The sequence below is a fragment of the Eurytemora carolleeae genome, unplaced genomic scaffold (assembly GCF_000591075.1).
Source record: "Eurytemora carolleeae unplaced genomic scaffold, Eaff_2.0 scaffold77, whole genome shotgun sequence".
NCBI classification, from domain to species: Eukaryota; Metazoa; Arthropoda; class Copepoda; order Calanoida; family Temoridae; genus Eurytemora; species Eurytemora carolleeae.
The window spans coordinates 29052-36884 of NW_019396022.1; the positions used below are offsets into that span (position 1 = coordinate 29052).

At 33.5% G+C, this 7833-nt stretch overlaps 1 long non-coding RNA gene across 1 annotated transcript; it reads right to left on the reverse strand.

Annotated features, from left to right (window-relative positions):
• Positions 1-6927: 6927 nt before the first annotated feature.
• LOC111699433 (uncharacterized) lies at positions 6928-7827 on the reverse strand. The gene is made up of 2 exons (XR_002764754.1): positions 7689-7827; positions 6928-7473 (listed from the first exon to the last, which is right to left on the reverse strand). It is a non-coding gene; the product is annotated as an uncharacterized LOC111699433 (long non-coding RNA).
• Between the last annotated feature and the right edge of the window lie 6 nt (positions 7828-7833).

The window sequence follows — 7833 nt, forward strand, 5'->3', positions numbered from 1 at the left end:
ATAGGTTTAAGATTTTTGGCAACGCTGATTTTTAAAACTTTTTTTCTACCTTTTTTTGATCGTTTTTGGTTCGTTTCTTTTTGCATATGTTTTCCGTCAGGGTCAAATCTTGGCTATAATTTACGTAAAGGAAATCATTAGATGAAACCATTTAAAAAAAACATTTTTCTTTTCACACTTTTCCAAATTTTAACTCATAGAGAAAAAAGGAAAAAACGAGCCTATAGCACTTCATTAGGCGATGACGCCCCTTTCAGAAAATAAATTGCAAAGATTCAGACCCTCACAGGCAACCAAGTTGTTCGGTTTTCTGTGAAAAAAAATATCTTTTAATAATACTGAATACAGAATAAGAGTAGTTCAACGATTTTTACGACAAAAAAACAAAATATTGAAAATATTGTTTTTTTTTCGTGAAATCTTCGAGATAAGATTTTTCTCAATAAACCAATAATAGATCTAAATCTGAATTGAATTTCGCCAGAGCTTAACCGAGAAAGCAACTTCTGAGAAATATATCCCATAAACGGTTCCAACTAGGGTTGGTAATAATTCCGAAATTGAATGAGTATACGATAATTTTCCTTTTTTGCCTTTAAACCCACACTTTTTCCGAAAACCCCATTTATTCAAAACCTTAAAAAAAACGAGATAGCCAGGATTACAAATTTGAATTGGCGTGTTTTTTTTATAAACGATTGCAAAAATTTGATTAATTTTGTGATTAAATTTGAATTTCCGAGCCAGGTCAACCTTTCCGGTCCCAGTTTGTATTGAATCGTCCGGGTAAATAAAGCAGACACTAAATAGGTCTAGCCTAGCCGGTGCAACAAGGTTGACGTGGTCAGACTTTAGGTTGAATTTTCTTTTACTAAAGGGTCAGAGGCGCGAGAATATATAAATAAACTTCACTGAAAACTGGATACACGTAAATCCCAGTCCCAGAACAAACCAGGCGGATACGGAGTAAAGCACTTTTTAAATATCTTACTTTTAATGAAATATTCAATATAGTCAATAATGGGGGGAATTATTTACGGTAAAAGACGAGGAAATGGACCAATGAGAATTTAATAGAGCTTAATTCCTGACATTCTGAGATGGCTGCGGGTTTCAAAGGACTGTGTGTATCCAGTTTTAAGAGACCGTGTGAATCTAGTTTTAAAGGACCGTGTGAATCCAGTTTTAAGGGACCTTGTGAATCCAGTTTTAAAGGACCGTGTGAATCCAGTTTTAAGGGACCTTGTGAATCCAGTTTTAAGGGACCGTGTGAATCCAGTTTTAAAGGACCGTGTGAATCCAGTTTTAAGGGACCCTGTGAATCCAGTTTTAAGGGACCGTGTGAATCCAGTTTTAAGGGACCATGTGAATCCAGTTTTAAGGAACCATGTGAATCCAGTTTTAAGGGACCATGTGAATCCAGTTTTAACGGACCATGTGAATCCAGTTTTAAAGGACCGTGTGAATCCAGTTTTAAGGGACCGTGTGAATTGCGCAGGTTTGTATTTAAATCAAAGGTAACTTTAAATTACTGAATACATGTACAAACTTATACTAGCCTAGATTTTGACTAATTTCCTAATTCCAAATCGGAAAAATAAATTTCGGGAAAATTTATCAACCCTAGTTCTACTCCTCAGTAATATATTCAATTCTTAAACATTTATCTAATATTTCATCCTCGGGGCCTTTACAGTGAAAACAAACCATTAAACAGAATGGTTTCTACAACATTTTTAAATCATCTTAGAATAGAAAAACGGAATTTTCCCAAATTATTAAACTACTAGGCTATTCAGAGGCGCTTTGCATTGATCTTGAATATTAAGTTTTAATTTATTTTGTTGCTTGATCGTTCACCGTTTTCTCTTTGTTGAAACACTTTTTTGCGGTTTTACAATTTTGTATTCGTGGATTTTCAATATTTTACGAAAAATCAAAACTTTTTGGAGTCAACATTTTTGTAATTCTGAGCATCCATAAACCTTCCCTGGGGTCAAATTTTGGGCCTATCAGTTCTGCTGTTTTGACTTAATTGGCTAAAAACAAACAAACAAACAAACAAACAGACACCCACCCAAGCAAAGTACATAGATAGAGTGAAGTGGAGTGAAGAGAGATGCAAACTGAACGCTGTACTTTCTGTATATTTTTTTCTCAAAACATTTTTATTTTGAGATGCAAATTTAATACTGTACTTTCTGTATATTTTTTCTCAAAACATTTTTATTTAATTTTCACATTTTATTTTACACAAAGAAATATATTTGTTTAGAAATTTATTTATTTGCATCATAAGCTATACACATGATTTTTTTTCAACATATCTGATTGCTTATCAAATCAAATCAATTCACAAAGGGCGGGGATGACAATGGACTCCAATAATAATACAGTGATAACCAGAAAACTCTGAAATAGGAAGACGACAATTATACTCAATTTAGGACATTAGACATAGAATTTGTAAAGTGTAAATAGACCCTTTTCACTTAAATATGTACTTTGCTAAGTTACTAGTAAACATATTTGCTTTGTCACAAGATCAAAACGCTTAAGTATTGCAATAATGTCGTCTTTCTATTCCGTTGTTTTCTGGTTATGACTGTATATAACACACTATTTACCATTTTAGATTACATGAAATCTAAAGCAGATTTTGATCATCTAAATCCTTTGAATAATAATTGTTGAGTTTTTGTCAGTTGACTGCAGTCAAACCATAGTTAAACCATAGTCAAACCCATGGGTTTTATATTTGTGAGCAAGTTATGTAACTTTATGCTAGGATTTCTATCAAATTTTATCAAATTTTCCAGAATTTTCTTTAAAAATTTAAAAGCGAATAACTCAGTCAAATTAATCGAGCAGCTAAGATTTACTAAAAAACTATTTTGGACTCGTGATGTCCTATTATAAGAATTTGTCTACCTTTTTTGTTACTCCTATTCTTGGTTTAGGGCCACTCAGTGTGTTTGTTGTTGAAAAATCAGAATTTATTTGACAGATAAACTTTATAATTTCAATTTTATTCCCCCCGTAAATAATCTTCAGGGGAAAATGATAAATATCTTTCATGCGTAATGTTTTTAAGAATTTTCGTCGTAAACTGAATATCTATAAACTCCGCTTAATGGGAATGTTTGCGAAAACTTCAAGGGGGTTTGTAGGAAGAACTTTATTTTGATTACGGCTCAATCAACATTTTTAAAAACGAAGTGCTCTCTCTCTCTGGTAGCATAGCCCGGCACGGGTTAAAAAGGAGTGACCGCGTAGACATGGTAGTTGAGATGAGAGTGCAAGATTGTATTTTCGTTGAACACTTTTACACCGTAAAACGTCATTGTTATAGATCACAAATCAATTCGAAAAAAATTCTCTACAATTCTGCACTCTCAGCTCAACTACCATGTCTACGCGGTCATTCCCTTTAATTTGGTTTATTGGGGTTCCCGGATACATAGATAGATCTTTTAGTCGCGTACAGTTAACTGTAGGGTGTCCCACAAAACATGACAGTAGCAGGACAATGGTAATGTCGTCTTTGATCTTAGAAATTATTTACGGCATTTATTGTTCAACCTACTTTTACATGATGTGATGTGATACTCCAAACAATAAAAAAAATTCTCTTAGTCCTGTCATTTCCAAAATATGGTCTGTCTTTTTGTGCTTACAATATTACTGGAGATATAAGAACTTCTTTCAGATTTAAATTTATTATAAAAATCAAAATTGTAGAAATATAGACAAAAGTCTTTACTTCTCCGGTATAATTTAAAGCAGAAAAGGAAGACTCCCTTTTGGAAATACCAGGAATAGGAGTTTTTTTTTGTAATTATCAATTCTGTAATTTTTTTTCTCTAAAATTAGGTTTACCGATGAAGGCCGGAAATTTTTTCAAAGATCAAGTTTAAAGACCACCTTTAAGTCGTCTTGCTACTGACATGTTTCGTGGGCCACCCCTTATATCAAACTGAATTATTTGATGTGAATATGTTTGTTTATGTGTTGGCAACAAATTTAGTTTTGGGGTTTCCTGGCGATAAATTTTCATACTTGATGCATAAAAACTGCAGCTCTCGAAATGCATTATAAATAATTTATTTCCCTCATATCCCATATTTTATGTGATCATTTTCAAAGGCCTGAATTTTAAATTCGAAAAAACAATTGTTTACATAAAATGTTTGAGGATTTTTTGAAAACAAAGTTTTATCGAAAAAAAATATTTCTAATATGAATTGGCTTTTAGCCTTTTTAGTCTTGAGTTTTGACTGGGAGCAGAAATTTAAAGGACAAAAACAAGGACAACGGGTGTTTATAAGACAAACTTTTATCTTTTTCTTACTCTCTCCCCCTCCCCCTAACATATGTCCGTTGCGCCTCTGATGATTTTGTATAATTTTATCAATGAAATCTAATATCCAAATATTTTCTAAATAGTTTAGCAAGGCTAAAAAGTGTAGATTTCTCTAGAAATTACTTTCATGCTACATTTAAAATGTACATCGAGTAGATTTCTCTAGAATATACTTTCATGCTACATTTAAAATGAACATCGAGTAGATTTCTCTAGAATTTACTTGCATGCTACATTTAAAATGTACATCGAGTAGATTTCTCTAGAATATACTTTCATGCTACATTTAAAATGTACATCGTGTACATCGAGTAGATTTCTCTAGAATATACTTTCATGCTACATTTAAAATGTACATCGAGTAGATTTCTCTAGAATATACTTTCATGCTACATTTAAAATGTACATCGAGTAGATTTCTCTAGAATATAATTTCATGCTACATTTAAAATGAACATCGAGTAGATTTCCTCCACTGTTTCTGAAGCAAAATCCGCAAGTAACTTTAAAACGAAACCACAATTAAAAATAATTGACTTTCAATAAAAAATAAAGGATATCTCAAGCATTCTTGATCAGAAAAAGTTTAAGGGTTACGTTGGGATCGGTCCCTTTAAATTACGTCACCTTTAATCTTAATTTTTTCAGATTTTTTGGTTTTCAAGAGACTCGTCAATTACATGTTTTTAACGTTTTTTTTATACCATTACGTGTACTATGTCTATGAATCTTACTCTTATAAAGGGTTCTCTTTGTCCAGTCTTTTTGTGGACCAACATTTTACAAAGATGTGTTTAAAAACAAACTTAAAAGAAAAAAGTTGGAGTTAAATCTGTAAAAAAATAACTTATATTTGGAGTGAACGCCAAAGATATTTAAATGTTTGAATAATTAAATTCTGGAACACCCTGTTCTTTGGTGGAGTTAAGGACACCCTGTTCTTTGGTGGAATTAAAGACACCCTGCTTCTTGGTGGAATTAAGAACCATCTGCCCTTTGGCGGAATTAATGACACCATTCTTCTTGGTGGAATTTAGGACACCCTATCCTTTGGTGGAATTGAGGACCACCTGCCCTTTGGTGGAATTAAGGACACCATGCTCCTTGGTGGAATTGAGGACACCCTGCCCTTTGGTGGAATTAAGGACACCCTGTTCCTTTGGTGGAATTTAGGACCACCTGCCCTTTGGTGTAATTAAGGACACCCTGCCCTTTGGTGGAATTAAGGACACCAAGCACTTAAGTCGACTTATGGACACCCTGCCCTTTGGTGGAATTAAGGACACCCTGTTCCTTTGGTGAAATTTAGGACCATCTATCCTTTGGTGGAATTAAGGACACCCTGTCCTTTGGTGGAATTTAGGACCACCTGCCCTTTGGTGGAATTAAGGACCACATACCCGTTGGTGGAATTTTGGACACAATGCTCCTTGTAGAATTTAGGACCACCTGCCCTTTTGTGTAATTAAGGACACCCTACTCCTTAGGTGGAATTAAGGACACCAAGCACTCAGAGGAATTAAGGACATCCTGCCCTTTGGTGGAATTAAGGACACCCTTCCCTTTGGTGGAATTAAGGACACCAAGCGCTTTGGTGGAATTAACGTCACCCCTTTGCTAGAATTAAGTACAGGTAGCCTTTGGTGGAATTTAGGACACCCTGTTCCTTGGTGAAATAAGGACACGAAGCCCTTTGGTGGAATTAAGGACATCCTTTTGAAGGAATTTAGGACACCCCTTTGGTGGAATTCAGGACCACCTGCCTTTCTGATGGAATTGAGGACACCCTGTCCCGCTGAGAATTAAAGATTATTCCTCATTAATGGTTGCAATAGCAAGATTCGTCTTTGACCCAGATATACAAATATACAGACAATAGATATATTTGTATTATATATATATATATATATCTGTGTATAACTATATATAAAGATACATATATATATATATATATATATATATGTATAACTATTCACAAAGATGCGTATATAGATACATATAATACATTTATTGTTGAGTATTCCAAGACAATTAATACTTATCTGCATTATTTATATCGTTAACCAGGAAAACAAGAAAAAGACATCGTGTTAAAAGCTTTCTTTTTTTGGGGGGGGGGAGGTCGGGGTTGTTTCCCCTTAATGCCCGATGAAGACAACCGAGGATGATATAAAATATCAATTTGTTCATTAAAAAAAACTTACTGTTGGACTAGAGTCAACCTTTAAAAGGTTACATTCAAAGAATTCCAGGTCGCATTTAGCATTAAGGTCCCATCTTTTGCAAGTCGGTCATTTAAAAAAGGCAAATCGAATTCTTGCTAGGTCAGACAAAGCTTTTGCAAGTGTCATTGTCATATGTGCACAGTGCATGCATGAGTGTTACTTAAAATTACGCTTACGGTCAATTTTAAGTCTTTGTCTGAACTGAAAGCTAGGAAAGTCTGTGATGGACAATTTTTTATCTTGATCTGAAAATCTTTTCAAATATTTTTTTTTTCGGATATAAAAGGATTTAAGTAGAGCTTTTTACCATAACTTTCTGAACTAGAAAAAAATAAAAGCTTTTTTTCAATAAAGTTTTATTTTCAAATATGATAAATACAACCTTTATATATGATAAATGACAATAAATATTTCTTTTGCAAGTACATTTTTAACATGCATTATATAGAGAGGGACCCATAAAACTGTGGAATAGGAAGAAGTGTTATTATTTTGAATAAATAAATGAGCATTAAACACAGAAAATATGCAGTGTACATGGTATGTACACAGACACAATTCACTTAAAGTTTATTTTTAAAATACTGGTAAAGCTGCCTTTTTTACTTTAATACACGTACAATTTAATATCGTCTTCCCATTCCAGAGCTTTGTCAGTCTCACTGTAAGACATCAAACTACCACAGTGATAAACTCGTTAAATATTCCAAGAAAATTTGGGTTTAAAAATTAATTTTTTACAGGTAAAAGAACATAATTCTTTTTTAAAGTGGATTAAAAGAATTAAATCAGATTACCTTAAGCCATCTTTAAAAGCAATAAATATCCACAAGACGTTTTTTAAAAACTGGGTAAATCGTTGACGACACTCTTGAAACTTTTAACCTACAAAAATCACCTTAAAGGGAGTGACCGGCAAGACAATTTTCAAAGTAAACACCCAAAATTGACAACCCGAGGATTTAAAATATTTAATCGACGCTCTTGCTGAACCATATACATAAACTGTAAACGTCAGGTCTCAAATGAAAGATTTCTCTACAATAACCGCCGTCTCAGCTCTACTACCATGTCTAGCTGTTCACTCTATTTAATACAACCTAATTAAATCACAACCGTGAATCATGATGACGGTAAATAAACTGCGACAATCCTGAAATAAATACTGGCTGATCAGAGTAGATCAGAATCCAAGGATAAACAAGTTTTCTTTATTCTTCCAATACATCTGCAGTGAAGGGGGGG